This window comes from Orycteropus afer, unplaced genomic scaffold (assembly GCF_000298275.1).
Source record: "Orycteropus afer afer isolate SDZICR_OR568_19922 unplaced genomic scaffold, OryAfe1.0 scaffold00187, whole genome shotgun sequence".
Lineage (NCBI taxonomy): Eukaryota > Metazoa > Chordata > Mammalia > Tubulidentata > Orycteropodidae > Orycteropus > Orycteropus afer.
The window spans coordinates 1,707,730-1,727,890 of NW_006921774.1; positions in this window are offsets into that span (position 1 = coordinate 1,707,730).

Consider the following 20,161-nt stretch of genomic DNA (forward strand, 5'->3'; position numbering starts at 1 on the left):
GAGGTTCAAACCCACCAGCCACTCCACGGAAGGAAGATTGGGCAATCTACTTCCATAGTGATACTGCCTCAGAAACCCAAGGAGGGGTCGAGGGGTCGCTATGAGTCGGGTCTCACTTGACGGCACATAACAACAGCACTTTCTCAATAGTACTTAACAGCTTATAAAGCATTTTCCTGTATGTTAGTCAGTTATTAGAATAATGCTAGGACATCATCAGATAGCAAGCCTTTACAATGAGAAGTAAAATCAAGAGACAGCTGTTGTTGGAGTTGCTGACAGCTTTATATTTTAGTGTAGACCATAGTTTGCCTCTAAAAATAATAAATACTTGAAAATACACTAGGATCGGTGAGACCCCCAGTACTATGGCCCTGGAATACATTCTGCGCCTGGAATAAGGCGCACCTCCAGGGGCTGGCTCTCAGCCCAATAGTTGAACAAGATGTACACACAGACCATTCAACCCAGGATGACGCACCCACATATTCTATGGTAATACATCCCTTAGAGCAATAGACCACCGGGACACCAGAGGACCAACATTCAAATTGAGGAAATGCAGGACAAACAGGAGTGCATAAATATAAGGGGCACAGAGGGAGAGGAGGAGACTGGATTAGGGTTGGACATGGTAAATGGGGAATGAAACTAAATGTACACATTACATTGAATGTAAAACAAGCTCTTAAAATAAATAATTTTTAAAAAAGAAAAAAGACACTAGGATCTATGTAAGGTTCTATGCTAAGCATTGAGGTTGGTCCCTCCCCTAGAGCTCACAGTCTGATTCACAGAAATATCACTCATGGGTGTGCCTGGATCAAGTTACATGTCTCTTCAGGAGAGAGACTCTGGTGTTTGGCATATTGAAGCTTGTAGTTTTGTTCACTTCCAGCTTCTGCCACACCAGTCAGTATTTGGATGCTTAAAGTTCTGTCCTGTGGAAGCAATTCAGGTTTGCAGGCCTGGAGGACAGGGCCAGGACCAGTGGGTAGGAGGGTGGCAGAATTTAGCTTCTGGTTAGTAAGTTTCTGAGAGCTTCCCTGATATGAGCTAATACCCTTCCTTGTGGGGCACTCTGTTTTCTGGATGAAGTGAAGTATACAACCTTTTGTTACAGCTGAAAGGTTGTACTAGATTATTTATCTAGGATTTCATTCATCTCTTAAAGTTACAACCCTGAGCTAAAAAAGATCTTTTGATTTACAGAGAAGGAAAGGGAGGTCTAGGGAGGAGAAAGGGTCTCCTTGCCTGACAACAGAACTTGTGAGTGGGAGAGGTGGGAGAACCTAGACCATGTTGACTTGCATAGTGGGACTCTGTTTACTTTAGTCATTTTGTGCAGGCAAGAAGGGGGAGGTAGAACTTGAAGTCCTAATGCTGGTTTGCAGCCCCAAGTCTCAGAGCTATGAGCTTGTGTGATACTGATATTTTGAAGTCAGACATGACCTTCCCCTCTGCTCCCCTCAAGACTAGAAAATAGTGAATAATCTTTTCTGAATGACAGTCCCTCCTTCACATTTGAAAGGACTTCCTACTCCTTTCCATTTTACAGGCCCCAAATCACTCTGCAGTCTCTCCACCTAGTTTGTGTATTCTTGAAACAAAAGAAGTTACCCATTGCCATGGAGTCCAATCTGACTCAGCAACCCTATAGGTCAGAGTAGAGCTGCCCCACAGGGTTTCTAAGGCTATAATCTATGGAAGCAGAGTGCCACATCTTTTCTCTGTGGAATGGCTGTTGGTTTCAAACTGCCAACCCTTTGGTTAGCAGCCTATCACTTAATCACTGCACCACCAGGCTGCCTTAAAAGAAAGTTAAAAAAAAAAAAAGTGACCTCAAATTAATTGAGCACCTGAGATTCTTGAAGAATAGCTCAATCATCCTAAACTCTTTATTTGTGGGGTCTCCATAACTAGCGATGGAAGAGGAGAACTTGAGACAAATGAGGTACCTTAAACTATAATCCCTATCATGTTCTATTTTTTGCTTTGACTGCTGGGAAGCTCACAGCCAGATTCCGTGCTCTCATTCTATATATATGGTACCCTCCTCACTTCCAAATGTTTTCAATCTATCATCTTTTTAATCCTCTTTATTTTGTATTACACGAAGTCACTTTTAGAAATAGGGACAGCATAAATAAATATGTACTTAAAATATTAAAACTAAAGTGCAAAACCCCATATTTTCCTTTCCTGACCCAACTGCAGGAAAGTGTCACTCAATTTAGTTCTGCAATTATTTATAAATTGCTGTGGCCACAGAGGAATTGAACCTGTTATTTCAATAACATGAGAAACTAATCATTCCAAGAATAGTTTTGAGACTATAGAGGAAACGACTCTACGTCCATTAAATCAATAAATCATGAAGCTTAGATGAAACATAGAGTTTGTCTCATTGAATTACTTCAATGAGAACATGAGGGTCCCCATATCAAATTAGTCGCAGAATCAGGACTAGAGTCTGTGTCTCCTGATAATCCAGTGTTCTTTCCATGGCATTGGCTTTCTTGCTTCCCACACAGTAGCCTTTGAGCCTGCCTCCCTACCTCCTGGCTTATCCTCTTCCACATCACCTATATCATGCTTCCATGTTGTTAGCTGACTTCAAGTCAGCCCAGACTCATGCAGATGCTCACTTATGGTGTATCCATGCAAAATGGAATGAAACGTGGCCTAATTCTTCATCCTACCTGTGAACAGTTGCAAATCTGACTATTATGATCCATAGGGTTTTCATTTGCTGATTTTCAGAAGTAGATTGCCAGGGTTTTCTTCTTAGTTCATCTTAGGCTGGAAGCTTTGCTAAAAAGTGCTCAGCATCATGGCTATCCACAAGCTTTCACTGAAAGACGGATGATGGACACAGATGAGATGCATTGGCCAGCTATTGAACCTGTGTTTCCTGCATGGAAGGTGAGAATTCTACCACTGAAAGACTAGTACCACCCTTTCATGTAAATCTTTCTAAATAACTGATCCTGTGTCAACACTTCCAATATTTCCCTGCCACTTAAAGGATAAAGTCAAAATGCTTCCCATAGGCTGGCTCCACCCTAGTTCACCAGCTTGATCACCCACTGCCCCCTCCATAGGCACTCCTCTTTCCAGCCATGACAGGCACAAGCCATCTTTTCCCATTTCTGACGTGTTTCACTACATTCCTGGATTATCTGGTTTCTGTTTATTGAAATTCTTCTTGATCTTGAACAGCAAATCCTATATTATCTCGTGCAGGAAGCCTTTCCTGTGATCTCAAAAATTTCCAACTCTTGATTCTTGAACACTTATCCAATGTCACCTTTGGAGATAGAAGAACCAAAAAACAAACTCACTGCTGTTGAGTGAGATCCGACTCATAGCGACCCCTCCTTCGGTTTCCGAGGTGGTATCTACGAAAGTAGATTTCCCAACCTTCCTTCTGAGGAGTGGCTGGTGGGTTTGAACCGCCAGCCTTCTGGTTAGCAATCAAGTGCCTTAGGCATTACACCAAGGGTTTTCCTAATACCCATCCTCTCATACCATAGTGTCCCTTAAGGGCAGGAACTGGACCTCAATCACCCTGATTCTTTAGCTCCTGGCCCAGTGCCTGATAGATGACAGGGCTTCCCAGATGCCTGTGGAATGGATGAGCAGCTGAGTAGGCTGCAGAGGAGGAAAGAGGTGAGGACAGGTGGAACAATTTTCCACTATGTATGTGTCTCCTGCCAACCCAGATTCACAGGCTCTCAGGCTAATACAAATGGGAAGCACATTCATTAGGCATCAATGAATGTCTAGGTACTGACAGTGCTTGAAGCTCTGGGGAAATGAAGAGAAAAAGCCTGCCTGAAGGAAACTCACAATATGGTATGGAGTTATGGCCCCAAGGCTTGTGCAGAAGGCAAAGAGGAGGGATGGGAGGGTTGGGAGGGTAGGGAGGGGATGTTTAACAAAAGCCTGTGAGTGGTCCCAAGGCTGAGTCAGTAGTTTTCTGAGCCTTCATGCTTTCAGTTTAGAGCTCTCTGATGGAGGAAGCTGTTTTTCTGACTGGTTCACATTATCTACCTTTGTCTGGAGGAGGCTCATCTGCTTGCCTAAAACCACAAATCATCTGCACTCATAGTGACAAGAGTTATCATCTTCCTGATCCCTGTGGTTTTAGTTTTTAAATACTTGAGTCTTACAACCCTTCGGAATATTGACCAGTTCATCATACTCCCATTTTCTAGGTAGGGCAATTAGGGCTTCTGACTTTAAATTTCATTGGTTTCTCTGATAACTATCTTTTGAAAATCTTAATATGGCTTTTTTGTTTTGTTTTGTTTTTTTAAGAATCCATCCATTGCTGTGAAGTTGATTCCGACTGATAGAAAGCAGGAGATTGTGCAATCTACTTCCATAGTGATATTACCTTGGAAACCCAAGGAGGGGTCCCTATGAGCTTGATGGCAGTGAGTTTGGTTTGGTTTGTATAGGACAGAGTCGAACTGCCCCCATGGAGTTTCCAAACCCATAAATGTTTATGGAAGCAGAATGCCTCATTTTTCTCCTGTGGAGCAGCTGATGGGTTTGACCTGCCAACCTTTTGATTAGCAGCCCAATGTATTAACCACAGTGCTACCAGGGCTCACTTTTTAAGAATGAGAGGATGTTAAATCTGGAGAAGGTTTAGAAATTGTCTAACTCAACTTCCCATTTCAGAGAGTGGAAACCAGAGAGCAAAACAAACAGCTTACACTCTACTGACCAACAATCTTTTTTTCTCAGTCTCCTTAACTCTCTCGCTCTGACTAAAATACAAAAACCAAACTCACTGCTGTCGAGTCAGATCCAACTCTTAGTGACCCTTCCTTGGGTTTCTGAGGAGGTAACACTGCGGAAGTAGATTGCCCAATCTTCCTTCTGAGGAGTAGCTGCTGGGTTTGAACCACCAACCCTCTGGTTAACAGTCAAATGCCTTAGACACTACGCCACCAGAGCCTACCTTTTATCCTCTCTTTCAATGTATATTAATTGAGGACCTACCATGGGTCAGGTGCTTGGGAAACATCTGTGAACAAGAGACAAAAATCCCCTAAACATTTGCTTTAATAAAATTTATAGTCTAGGAGACAGTGCCAATAAAAATAAACATAAGCAAATAAATTAAAAAGCATTCAGTAAAGTGGTGAAGGCCATGAAAGTTAAGTAGAAAAACATGAAGGAACTGAGGGCAGCGCTATTTCCAATGGGATGTTCTGGGAAGGTGCACAGGGCGGGGTGGTGTTGGTGGTGGTGGGGAGCTGAGGGGTGGAGTCATGTGGGAGGCTGCTCAGACAACAGAACTCAGGTCCCAGGCTTCCTGGTTCAGGGGTCATCCTCTTTCATCTCCCTCTGGACACTGGTAAATGTCTTCCCACCAACATTTTTAAAATTGTCTTAGGAAGAAACAATAAAGCATAGTAGTTAATAGTATGAATCTGAGGTTAGACTCTCTGGGTTTAAATCCAACTCCCAGACTCACAAGCTCTGGGATTCCCAGTTTCTCCACTGGCACAATAGATGACATTACCTACTTCACAAGGTTCTTATGAGGATTATATAAATTATTTTATACGAAGCACATAGAACAGTACCTGGCACACGATAGGTGCAATTTAAGTCTTTGTTAAGTCATCTGATTTAATGCTAACAGTATCCCTCCTCTCTCTGTTTTCTTAGTGTGTTACTAGGACAAAGAACTTTAAAAATAAAACATTTACCAGTAGCACAAATTCACAGGTCTGAGTTTAACAAGAACTTTGTGGACTTTAGTTCCTCAAAAGAGGCCTTACAAAACCTGAAAACGAGTACCTTGGAAACAAATGAATGTGAGCTTTGAAGCCTATTTTAAGATGGATCTTAGGAATTTGAGTGCTGCAGAACATCTATGCCTTCTACAATGGTTTATTAGTTTTCCTTACTTGTAAAGGAAATCTCTTCATAGGCCACTGACCAGGGTTACCTGATCTCTTTTGATATTGACGTATCATGCTACAGGACATTCATCCTGAAACCTTTGACCAGGAGAAGTAACAGAGACTTTTTATGGTCTAAGCACACAGACCTATTGGTACAATGCATATTTGGAGAACACACACAGCACGTACTCCTATAGTAAATACAGATGATTTGCAGAGGGATGTGCCCTGCAGAGGTAGTATAAAATCTGCTTTTCTCTGCATTCTAGCAGGCCCAAGATTTTTAGCAGGCCATTGGAGGGTAGGGTGGGGTGGGAAAATAAGTCAATTCTTCACAAATCCTCTACATGTCATCAGTTCAATTTTTTTTTTTTTTTTTCCCCCTTATAAGTTTTGTCTTTCAGGCTATCCTCCAACATCTTCACAAGGGAAGACTAAAAGTAGTCCCTCCACTCTGTGGCACTGATGTCCAAGTTGACTGGGAGGCAGCCCTGTGTTTCTATTGAAACACTTAGTTCTGAGGCAGAAGCCCTGGATTGTTTCTAAACTTAGTTATTCACTATTGTCAACCTTAGGATAGATGATGCTCAGTTTTTTCATCTCTGGATGGAAGACATTAGAGTTGGTGAACACCAAAATCTTCTTCCTCCTCTGAGGTTCTGGGATCATGGGACCTGTAGAGATCACGACAAATGTCTGCAGTATTTGTGATAACTCTCCAGTCAGAAACATTGGGTGTTTATCTTGACTCTGTCACCAACTTTGGGGCTGAGGGTAAGGCACTTCTCTCTGCACTTCAGTTTCTTCACCTCTAAAACAATACTTACAATCACCACTTCACAAGGTTTGTATAAGGATCAAATGACTCAAAGTATAAAAGCAATGTGGTAGCACTTTGGAAATTGGGAAGCCATTTATCAATTCTTATACTATTATCATTGCCCAAATCAACCCTTGTTAAGCATGTCCCTCCCCCATCAATGTTTACTTTCTGGATTAATCTTCAAGTGAGTATCCTTAGGTAGTAAGCTCTTTAAAGACAATGGCTCCATCTCTGCTTGCTCCACAGTAGGTAGAACAAGGCTTTGCACATAATAGCTGCTTCATAATGTTTGTTGAATAATTATTTCCAATGAAAAGACTTGATTAATTGTTCAAAACCATATAGACAATTTGTGTAAACTAATGGAGTACACATGCTTGCCTCATCTGGAGTTGAGAAAACTATGATTGATCCAATTTTTAATTGGGTTACCCAAATGAAAACAGAATATGTAACAGAGACCTTTATGGGTTTAGTCACTTTTCTTTGGCATAAAGCCAGCAAGAACAGGGAATTTATACAGAGACTAGAGATTTGAAACTGTTCAAGCTATAGTTAGATATATCCTTGTTGGTGAAGGAGACAGAGTTGAGACCCAAATTTACTACTGTAGGTGATTTAGCTGCATTTGGATTTGAAAATACATTTTTCCCATCCTAAGGTGGTCTTTCTTCTCAAACTACTGAACTATTTTATAGTCTCTATTGAGGGAAAATCCTCTTTATATCATAAAGTTTCTCCCTCAAAATCTCATTAGAATAATGAATGTAGAGGTTTCTTTGGATGTCTAACTGTAAAGTTCCAGGATGGCTGCGAATACATTTTGTTTGACATTTCTGGAAGGTTATTTCTCTCGGAGTGTTACCTCATTTGGTAATTCCTCTGGGTAATACATGTGCACATGTCAATTTGTCATCACCATTAGAGACTCCATTATCTTTGGCTTGCTGTGGGTTGAGGATGCCATCCATGTGTGGTTGGTCACTGGTTCTGCTGGCTGGGAAACCTCGGAAGGACTTCTTTCTTGCTCACTGTGACAAACCACAAACATGATAATGCTGGAGAAAAGAAACAGCATTTAGCCCAAGTGCAAATTAAGTCCTGGCTTCAGTGGAGGCATGGGATGTTGGGGGCTGGGTAAGTGAAGTGGAAACCCCACAAAATACTTATTATGATGTTCACTGACATTCAAGTGCTCTCTCCGCAGTGTTTTCATTTCAAAGGGAAAAGTTCTTTTGCAGGGATGTTGCTTCCTTTTCCTTCTTACCTAGAGCAATGGACTAGAGTTTGTCTGTCACTGCCAGGGTTTTAGAAGTCCCGTGTCTCAGAGAACCCCTCACTCACTGCCATAGAGTGGATTCTGACTCATAGTGACCCCCATTGGGTTTCCAAGGCTCTACATTTCTATGGAAGCCTTTCTTCTGTGGAGCAGCTGGTGGGTTCAAACAACAGACCTTTTGGTTAGCAGGCAAATGCCTTAACCACTATACCACCTTGGCAAATCAGAATGGGTGGCCACGCTTTTTTTTTTTTTTTCCCTCTCTCCTCAGTATTTACTTTTTCTCATCGCAATGCTACAAGCCTAACAAGGCTGTCTATGGCAGGCATGGAGACAGAGGTGGAAATTCCCTCAACACAGATTTGCAAAGTACCCAACCAGGATTTCAGATTGGAAGGGTCTCCAAGATGTATATTGTTGTTATTGTTATGTGCCATTGAGTTGGACTGACTCACAGAGACCCCTCCTTGGGTTTCCAAGGCAATATCTCTATGGAAGTAGATTGCCCAGACTTCCTTCCCAGGAGTGGCTGGTGGGTTTGAACCGCCAGCCTTCTGGTTAGCAGTCACTATGCTACCAAACCTCCTAATCTGTGGAAGTGAATCCATTTTCAGGCTTGAAGGATAACCTAGGGTCATTGTCTCAGGGATTCCACCAGTCTCTATCCAACCACTAATTCTGGTCATTCACGTTTTGAAAAGACTGTTAGGGAATTCAGGGTGATTTACCCTGACAGTCTGTGAGTTTTCCTCAAAATAAGGAGAAATCTCTGTTTTCCTTTTGGGCTGCTGTCAGCACCACAAGAAACAAGGAGGCTGAAGGTGTCACACAAATGCTAGGGACCAATATCACACATCCTACTTCTCCTTGTCTCTGGGCTTCCTTCTATATAATGATATCACATTGATGCTTAGGATGTATGCTTAGCTACTAACTTCAGTCTTCTAGTCTAGTTTTCTTGAGGTCACCTTGTTCATTCTTCAACTCTTTGCAAGGAGCCAAAGGGAGAAATTTTCAAATTATAAAACCATCCTAAGCCATGAAGAATTAGTCTCTGGAGCTTTCTGGACGTGGGCTTGTCCCAAGGAACAGATAGATAAGCACACAGAATACAATCCTTCTCCAGATTCTGTCAGGCCGGTTTCATCAGAGAAGCTGCAAGTTTGAAGCATCTAGAAATGGATTTGGATCTTCTGTTCTTTGGGTGGAAGATCCTGTGACGTTGCCATTAACACTTTCCATGAGCTAAACTCCTCTTTATGGTGGATTTTTCCTTTTTTTTTTTTTTTTTTGGCCAGTTATTTATCACTTTTATAGTAAATATAACTGTGGTAGTTAGGGTTGTATGTCAGTTTGGCTGGGTCTGGTTGAGTGGCTGGGCAGCTAGATGTGGTTATTCTTCAGGGTGAGATTGGTAATTAACTCCATGGTGGAATCTACTGGAGCAGCTGAGCAGCTGCTTTAGGGATGTGGGCTGCTTCCAGTATATAAGAAGCAACTTTGAGGAAGGTTTCCAGCGTTTTGGCAGGCTTGCACCCTGCATGTAGCCGAGTTGTTATTCAGCAGCCTGCCATGCCCTGCCAATCTTGGGACTTCTTTTGGGCTTGAATCAGTGGCCTGCCATGTTGTTTGTTAACATTGGGAGTGTGTCATTTTACTTGTCAACCTTGGGTTTGTCAGACTCAGCAGCCAGCAGCTGTCTGAGTGAAGAAAAGCCTCAAGCTTCAGTGGGCCAGGAGTAGGAGGCAGAGTTAAAGCCCAAGGTTGAGGGGCTTTTACCCAGTCCCTAGAGCCTGGTACTTTGAACCTGGACTTAAAGCCTCCAAACTGTAAGAGGATAAACTCTTATTTGTTAAGGCATCTTGTTTGTGGTATTTTCCTGACAGAGAAGCACTAGGCAACCAAGACAATAACTATAATAGAAGTTCTCCTCTCCAATGCAATGAGAACCAGTAGTTAGTGAGTTAATAAAAAATAGTAATAATAATAAAAGTCATTTAAAGTGAGACATAGAAAAAATCCATATCAAACATTTTAAGACACTAATGCACATTACTTCACTAATGTCTTAATGTGGGGCAAGGTGTTCTCTTTGAATGTAGCTCTGTTGATTAGAGTTTGCATAGACTTTCCTGCATAAACTGCACTCATAATTCATCATGAGCAGTATCTACTTTGGTGTGCCTGGGTGGTGCAAACTGTCAAAGCACTCGGCTCCTGACTGCAAGATTGGCTATTTAAGTCCACCCAGAGGTATCTTAGAAGAAAAGCCTGATGATCTACTTCCGAAAAATCAGCCATTGAAAACCCTATGGAGCATAGTTCTACTTTTTACACATGAGGTCATCTGAGTTGGAATTGATTCAAAGGCATTAGTTTTGAGTATGGTTGAATTTTTCCTTTTTATTGGCAGTTGTAAAACCATTTTGGTGTATGTTTATGGAGGTATAATATTCCTCAGAATTTGAGGAGCTAAAGGAATAGCATGGAGAGACAAATGTACCTTTTGTCATTGTTGCTAGTGCTGTCAAGTTGATTCCAACACATACTGACCCAATGTGCACAGAATACAACTGCATCAAAGGGTTTTCAAGGCTGTGACTTTTTAGAAGCTGATTGCCAGGCCTGTCCTCTGAGGCATCTCTGGGTTGATTTGAACTACCAACCTTTTGGTTAATAGTCTAGAGCTTAACTATTTATGTCATTCAGGGCCTCCTAAGTATACATTTAAAGAAATTTTAATTCATATATTCAGCTCTTTCTGCATTTAACTCCCAATGAGCAACAGCTTATTTATCCTGTAAATTCTTATTTTTATGTGCATGAAGTAAGTGACCAGCTGAAGATTCTCCCAGCCTTACAACCCCCTGAAGGGGATAGGTTCTGTCATGTTAATGAGGTGTGCATATTATTAAAAGAAGTGACAAAGGACCTGAAGCTAGGAAATGAGAACTCTTTCTGGGGACTCTTCAATATGCAGATGGACACCCTTATTATAAATCAGTTGCCAGACCCCCTGGGAGATTCAACAGCTACAAAGCTATCCTGGCAAAGAATGGCTGCAGTTTGGGGGTTCCCTCTCCACAGGGGCAGAGTTCTGAGAGCACTCTCTGCTCTCTACCCACCCATCAAATGATACCCTACTGAGTGATTACAGAATGCGCTGACATAGAAATGCTGTTTTGTTTTGATTTCTTTGAATTTAAAATGGCTGGTTTCATGGAGTGTTAACCCCTCCCAAAAGAACAACCAAAAAATTAAACTGGTTGCTGACTGAGTCAATTCCTGCTCATAGTGTTTCCAAGACTTCAGGGAAGTAGACTGCCACATCTTTGTCCCACAGAAGTGCTCTCGTGCTAATCAAAAGGTAGAGAGTAGGTTTGAACTCTCTACCTTTTGATTAGCACCAGAGCACTTTAACCACCATACCACCAGAGCTGTTTTTTATGGAGTGCCAGTCCCCCAAACTGTCCTGAGCTGTGTGGCACTTTAGCTGGAAAGAGGCTTCAGAAAAGTATATGCGTATAAATGAGGTGGAGGTGTGGTTTTGAAAGTCAAAAATTTGTGGATGACTCTGACTTTCACTTAGGAAGGGAGGTAAGATGTAAACACAAATAATTACCAGAGAAGGAGATATGAGACGTGGGATGTGTGCACATGGCTGAGATGATATGTGAGGGGCTTGAAAGGAAGAGTAAGGATTGGCCCAGTGGAGAAAGATAGGACAAGATGCGTGGCTCCCTGAGCAGAAGTGCTGAGGTGTGGAGATGCAGGGCATGTTCAGGGCAGAAGTGCATCCTTCAGCTGCAGATACTGGCAGAGGTGGGTCTAAACACTGTCTCCTAAAAGGGAACCAGGCAAGGTTTCTGAAAAGGAGAGGAACATGATTAAGTTCCATGTGACTTTGGGAGAATTTGCTACTCATTTGGACGTGTTTAACCCTGCAACATTGACCTGGGTGGTGCTCCTTTGCCTCGGTAACAAGTGGTCATTGTGCTTACTCTCCAAGGATACACAAGGATCTTTTTGCAATAGTAGGGAGGGCCCAGACCTGGGTTTTTGGGGGCCCTGGGCTCTGTGACGCTACCACTTAAAGTTTCCTTCACCCAAGACTTGGCTGGTCCTGTGACTTTCTCTCTCCCTTTCTGTACATCTCTCAGCCTCACAGGATGAAGCCCATCAATCTTCCAGGGCCTGCCTCAACAGTACTTCCTTTATAAGAACTTTATATCCTCTTCTACAGAATGGTCTCTCTTCTGCCTCTAAACTCACTCAGTTTCCTATATCCTTTTACATTTGCAAAATGAAATAGTTACCTCTCTTCCTACCATGCGACCCCTCCTTGGGTTTCTGAGGCGGTATCACTACATAAGTGGATTGCCCAAACTCCCTTCCAAGGAGTGGCTGGTGGGTTTGAACCTCCAGCCTTCTGATTAGCAGTCAAATGCCTTAGGCACTATGCCACCAGAGCTGATATATATAAACAGTTAATAAAGACAGATATAAAAAAGGAAGAAATATATCTTAGTAACTGACTTCTTAGAGATAATCATTATTAAAATTTTGGCTTATGTCTTTCTAGATATTCCCATGTGCACAAAAATGTATATGAATATGCCAATTTATCTTGTATCTTTGTTAGATAATTTATTATTCCTAATAATAATCCTTCAGTATGAATTACACCTTAACAACAACAACAACAACAACAACAAAGATCCTCACAACTGGACTAATAAGCAACATCACAATAAATAGAAAATAGATTGAAGTGGTCGAGGATGTAATTTACTTGGATCCACAATCAATGCCCATAGAAGGAGCAGTCAGGAGATTAAATGACTGTTGCATTGGGTAAATATGCTACAAAAGACCTCTTTAAAGTGTTAAAGAACAAAGATATCATTTTGAAGACTAAAGTGCACCTGACCCAAGCCATGGTATTTTCAATAACCTCATATACATGTGAAATCTGGACATTGATAAGGAAGATTGAAGGAGAAATGATGCGTTTGAACTGTAGTGTTGGTGAAGAATATAAAAAATACCATGGACTGCTAGAAGAATGAACAAATCTGTTCTGGAAGAAGTACAGTCAGTACGTTCCTTAGAAGCAAGAATGGCCAGACTTTGTCTCTGTACTTTGGTCAGGTTATCAGAAGGGACCAATCCCTGGAGAAAGATATTATGCTTGGTAAAGTAGAGGGTCAGCAAAAAAGGGGAAGGCCTTCAACAAGATGGGTTGATGCAGTGGCTGCAACTGTGGGCTCAAGCACAGCAACGACTTTGAGGCTGGCAAAGGACCAGGCAGTGTTTCATTCTGTTGTACTTAGGGTCACTATGAGTCAGAACTGATTTGATGGCAACAAACAACAGCATCAACAATATGCATTATGACTAATATTCTATGGGTCTAATTAACATTTTGGCATATGTCTGTCTATGAGGAAGGGGTTCACTTATCTTTGTATATTCTCCATCCTCTAATATGGGCTTTGTACAGAGTAGGCAAACCACAAGTGATGAATGAATGGATTTCACTAAGCCTATTTGTAAAATGAGAATTTTGGACTGTTTTATGCCTGATGTCCTTTCCAGTTCCAATAATCTAGGACTTTTGATCATTACTTTTACAACACAGATAGAAGAAAGAAACTTCCTATAAATTTGTTGACTTTTGGCATGTCCTTCTTGTACTAACATTTTATTGCACCCAAGTGAAAAGGAAATTAAAAAAAGACAATTTAATACACTAAGGCTGTGTCCACACAAAACCTAAGAATCATCTGGCTTAGAGCAGACTGTTACCTTTTTTTTTTTTTCCTGAGAGAAACAATTTTCTTTAAATGCTATGGATTCCTCATTTTTCCAGACCTGCAGGACCACCAATAGCCTAGATGAAACCTTTGCATGAACTAGAAAAAGGCTTTCTCTCCTGAATGGCTTGGTGAACTGAGTGCCACTGATCTCAGACCCCTATTGCCCTCTGCCCTCTTGGTAAAGCACCCATTGTAGAGGAGATAGCCTATACAATTGTACATGATGACTGACAGAGTACTTAGAAGAACTGAAAATGCCACCAAGGTGCTTGATTTTTACTTTCAAGATTCTACTTTAAACAAATAAGCAAGAAATGTGTTATAAAGATCAGAAAGTTCAGCATTTGTGAGTTCCCATAACGGTACATCAGATACTTCCCCGTCTCTGTGCTTTTGCGTGTGTTGTCTCTCTCTCTCTCAAAGTTACCCTCTCTCTATCAACTCCTTTTTCACTATTGCTCATTTTTCATGACTCAGTTCAAAACCCATCTCCTTCACAAAGACTTTCACAACCCACCTTGACAGAATTAGTTTAAACCTCCTGTGTGGTCTGCTGAAGGAAGATGGAGCAATCTACTTCTGTAGATTTACAGCCTCAAAAACTCAATGGGGGGTGCTATGAGTTGGAATCACCTTGATGGCTGTGAGTTTGGTTTTGTTTTGGTGTGGTCCCTTAATACTTGTTTGATCTTTATACTATACATCCCATGTTTTGCATTGTGTGTTTGGCAATTAATTCACATACTAGCCATGTGACCTTCTAAAGCATAGTGACTAAGGTACTTGACTGCTAACCAGAAGGCTGGTGGTTCAAATTCACCAGCCACTCCTTGAAAGGAAGAAGGGGCAATCTACTTCCATAGTGATACTGCCTTGGAAACCCAAGGAAGGGTCACTGTGAGTTTGGTCCGTCTCGATGGCACATAACAACAACAACAAAATAGGGGTAATAAAATATATCTTCCAGGGTTCTCAATAAATAAGATTATTATGACTATACTACATACCTTTTATTGTCTATGAAGCTCCTGGAGAAAAGAAACTGTCTTATTTAATCTCTTGGTCCACCATATCAACGTGATATATGCCATTAGGTGGCATATCAATATGCATATGGGGCACTTGGTGTTCATAGAATTTATTGGAACAATTTGAAGCAAAGAATTAAAGAGTAGATTAATACCAAAACCAAACTCACTGCCTTTGAGTTAGATCTGACTCATAGCGACCCCTCCTTTGGTTTCCGAAGCAGCATCACTATTGAAGTAGATTGCCCAAACTTCCTTCCGAGGAGTGGCTGGTGGGTTTGAACCACCAGCCTTCTGGTGAGCAGTCAAATGCCTTAAGCACTATGCTACCAAAGGGTAGATGTTGTTGTTGTTGTTGTTATGTGCCATTGAATTGGACTCAACTCATAGTGACCCCTCCTTGGGTTTCCGAGGCAGTATCACTATGGAAGTAGATTGTCCCATCTTCCTTCCGAGGAGTGGCCGGTGGGTTTGAACCTCCAGCCTTCTGGTTAGCAGTCAAGTGCCTTAGGCACTATGCTACCAGAACTCCCAAAGGATAGATAGTGCCATCTATTTAACCTCAGAAGATGCCCTGTACATATATTCTCTGTATCTGCTTTCTAAATCCATTGCATCAGGTATATTTTTATTCCTCAATCCATTGATCCTTTACATTTCTTTAATTCTGTATAATTTATAAAGTTTCACAATATTCTAATAGGGTACCAATTGCCATTGAATCAGTTCAGACTCATAGAGACCCCATGTGTGTCAGAGTAGAACTGCAATCCATAGCGCTTCCATAGCTGTTACCTTTTGGAAGCAAATCATCAGGGTTTACTTCCAACTCACCTCTGGATAGGTTTAAAAGACCAACCTTTTGGTTAGTAGCCAAGCACTTAACCATTTGTGTACTAGGACTGCCACCCAATAGGGTAGGTATCAATACTTCCACTTTATAGATGTGAAGAAGCCAAGTCTCAAACTTTTATACCTAGAAAGTGGTGGGAATAGGTTTTGAACTTTGGACTTCTGTTTCAGAGTTTAGTTTCTGTACTTTCTAAACACTGCCTCATTAATGGAAAATTATTTTAAGTCTAAGTCTGTAAAGACCTTCCAAGTTTGAATCATTTATCTATGTTGTTAGTGAGACTGAGTTTGATGTGCTATTGGAAGAGTGACAGGCCCATTCTTTATTCCCAGTGGAGCCTTTCCAGGAAGGAGAGGCAATGATGGTCTTCTCCAGAGCTCCTGTGCTTGGATGTAAGCTGCATTCACCAGAAATATGGTAGAAGAAAAGTTCTATTGCAGGGGACATCAAGCTCAATTGTCATAACACACTACACAAAACATTGTTCCACCTCCTACTTAGGTGAGTAGTGACTGGGATCTTAAAAGCTTGCAAGCAGCCATTGAGATACAATGATGGGTGTCTCCTCATCCAGAGCAAAGAAGAATGAAGAAAACCAGAGATTTATGGAAACAGTTAGTCCTAGCAACTGGTACACCATGCAGTCTGCAGCCTATACAACTATGAGACCAGAAGAACCAGATGGTGCCTGGCTATCACTGTCAACCACTTGGAGGGGGATCTATGTAGGAGATCCTGGACAGAGAGGGAGAACAATGTGGAACAAAACTCAAAATCATTTGGGGGGAAAAAAAGAGGGGGACCAGGTTTGCTGGTATGATAGAGCCTGGTGGAACCCCTGAGACTATGGCCCCTAGCTGCCCTTCAGGACTGGAATTGAACCCACACCTGTGGCTTCCAGCCAAACAATAGACAGGCATATGAGTTGAACATTTACCTGAGGTAGATACACTCCTTGGAGAGATCAGTCATGGGAGAAAGAAGGGCTGTTTATGCACAGGAAGCAGGAGTTCATGAAGGGATGGACACAGGGAACAGGTAACTATCAAGAGGATGTGGGAGGGGAGCTGTTGCATTGTGGTAAATTGTGGTCAATGTCATGAGACAAAGTGTATGTAAACTGCTGTATGGAAAGTGAATTTGCTCTGTAAATTTTCACCCAAACCACAATTGAAAAAAAAAAAAAAAGAGAGAAAGAAAGAAAAGTTCTATTACGTGTAGTGCAATTTTGTACTTTATAGCCAGGGAAAGACTATTAAGGTTTTGGTAAGTGGGTTAAATTATCCCACAACTCCATTTCCTACTCCTTCAAGAAAGAAAACATCCGCAGAGAAGAATTACTACCAACTTCTCACTTTAAATATTAAAAATAAAATAAAATGCATAGCTGCTAACAAGGAAGATGATGGCTGCTATTATAATGGACTATCTCATGTAAGATTACTTAAAAGTGAAAATAATGCAGCTAGTCTTATAGTTTCTAAATGTTTCTAGTCTGTAACTCATGGACTGAGTCCGAAAGGGAATTAGAAGATTGGGACAAAGTAAGATTTAAAAGAAAAAAAAAATTATTGTGATTTTGGTGAAAGTTTAGAGAGTAAATTCGTTTTCCATACAGCAGTTCATATATATTTTGTTTCACGATATTGATTGCAATCTCCCCAATGTAACAGCTCTCTTCCCACTTTCTCACTGTACTTTCCTCTTCCCTGTGTCTTTGTTTCCTACGCATGCCTGCCCTCTGAGCTACCTCCCTGTGCAAATACTGCCCTTCTGTACTCCCATGATTGATCATTCGACAGTATATCTACCTGGAATAAATGTTCACCCTATATGTCTGTTTATTGTTTGGCTAGAAGCCATGAGAGTGAGTTCAGTTCCAGACCTGAAGGGTAACTAGGGGCCATAGTATTGGGGGTCTTACCAGGCTCTATCAGATCAGTAAACGTGGTCTTTTTTTTTTTTTTTTTTTATGATTTTGAGTTTTGTTCCACATTGTTCCTACTCTATCCAGGATCTCCTGCACTGATCACTTTCTGAGTGGCTGGCAGTGGTAGCCAGGTACCCTCTAGTTCTTCTGGTCTTATGATCCCATAGGCTGAGGTTCTTATGGTACACTAGCCCTTGGACTAATTGAAGCAAGATTTTTAAGTTATACATTAAGTTTTGGAGAATAGTATATGTGTATTCAGGAATGAGGGAAAGAACCCCAAACACATGCCATTGAATAGATATTCCAACTCATAGTGGCCTTATAGGACCAAGTAGAACTGCCCCATAGGATTTCAAGGCTGTAAATCTTCACAGAAACAGACTGCCACATCTTTCTCCTGTGGAGAGACTAGTGAGTTCACGCTGCCAATTTTTCAGTTAGCAGCTGAGGGCTTTACTATTGTGTCACCAGGCGTCCTGGAGAGGAAAGGAAATGCTCCCAAATTCTGTCCTGTCAGTTCTCAATCCCATTGTGAGTTCCTACATAGCCCCTCATGCTATGGATTGAATTATGCCCCAAAATACGTGTTGGAATTCAAAGCCTTATACCTGTGGACATGATCCCTTTTGAGAATAGAATTTTTTTATGTTAATGAGACCACATCAGTGTACAGTGTATCCTATATCTCATCAGTTCTGAGTTATAAAAAGAGTGGATTAGTCACAGATGCAGGCACACACTGGGGCAGACAGATGTCTGTAAGCAAGGAAGCAAGAAACGCCCTGGCTGTCATTTGGAAGGAATCAACATGACCAAGACCCCGATTTGTGGATTTTTAGCTACCAGAACTGTGAGAAAAGAAATTGTTGTTCTTTAAAAACCACCCACTTGTGGTGTTTCTGTTACAGCACTAAGACCCCCAGATTCTCTAATGCTGACCTGTTCAGTTTTAAGACTCTGGGCCATACTATAAGCATCCTCCCCCACCCCCATTCCTTCATGGAGCCCTCTAGCTCTGCTCCAGTGAATGAGCTTGCGGTCTGACCCTGAAGCCTGTGCTGTTATCTTACAGTGTTTGGTATCCCTTGCTGGGAAGCTTTTAAACAATCCCAACACCAAGGCAACATCACAGACATCACAGATCAATTAAATTAGATTTTCTGTGGATGCTATCAAGACATTAATACTTTTTAAAACTCCTCAGGTGATTCTAATGTGCAGCCAAGGCCAGAAACAACTGAGCTCCATACTTTCAACCACCTACTATTCATTTGGGAAATCTGGTGGCATAGTTCCTAAGGCATTTGACTGCTAACCAGAAGGCTGGTGGTTCAAACCCACCAACCACTCCTCAGAAAGAAGATTATTCATTTAGAAGTCCCTGGATGTTTCAATGGTTGATGAGCTTGGCTGCTAACCTAAAGCTTGACAATTCATATCAATCCAGAGGCACCTTGGAAGAAAGCTTTGGGGATTGCTTCAGCTATGGAAAATCCTATGGAGCACATCTCTACTGTGACACACATGGGGTCACCATGAGTCAGAATCAACTTGGCACCAACTAAAATTATTCATTATGAGTAGATGTCCCAAAGGCACTAGTACTCAAGTTATCCAAATTGAACTCTTCATTTTGCTCTCCATACTGGGCCCTCTTCAGTTACTCACAATTTTACTTTCTATCACCACCATCTACTGAGTCATTCAATCTAGAAATCTGAGTACCACCCTTAGGAAAATGAATTGTTTTGTGGGTCTACTTGCATATGCTGCAGTGTCATCAGGGAATGGCAGGCCCACAGAGAAAGGCACAAGTGGGGGCCCTGAGTCAAGCTTGCCCTCTTATCTTTCCATTAGGAGCTTTATCCTGCACCTAGTAGGCAAGGCCCTAGGCTCCTGTGCTATGGGTGCGGCCAAAGGAGGGCCAGCCCCTGTTGCCATCCAACTGATTCTAACTCATAGCTACCCTATTGGTCAAAGTAGAACTGCCCCATAGGGTTTCTAAGACTGTAATCTTTATGGAAGCAGAGTACTACATCTTTCTTTCACAAAGCAGCTGGTGAGTTTGAACTGCTGACTTTTTGGTTAGCAGCCAAACACTGAGCCACCAAGTCTCCTTGGTGGGGCAGCACAGGGGCCCAGATGCTCAGATCTAGGTACTGGGGTAAAGGTAAGTTCTGGAAAAGTACATAGCTAGTTGATACAATTGATTCTGACTCATGGCAACACTATGTGTGTCAGAGTAGAGCTGTGCTGCATAGGGTTTTCAACGGTTGAGTTTTTGGAAGTAGATCTCCAGGCCAAAATACACAAGGAAATTTTCTGACCTGTCACATGGAGCCCACAAACAGCTCTTGCTTCACCTGCACATATGCCTTGTCCTTCCCTTCAATGGCGATATGGTCCATGCTCTGCAGTTGCCTCTCTTTGGAGCCCCTTCCCGATCTTCTCCCTCTCTTGGTCACTGGCTCACCTCAAGGGTTGACTTGCAAATCC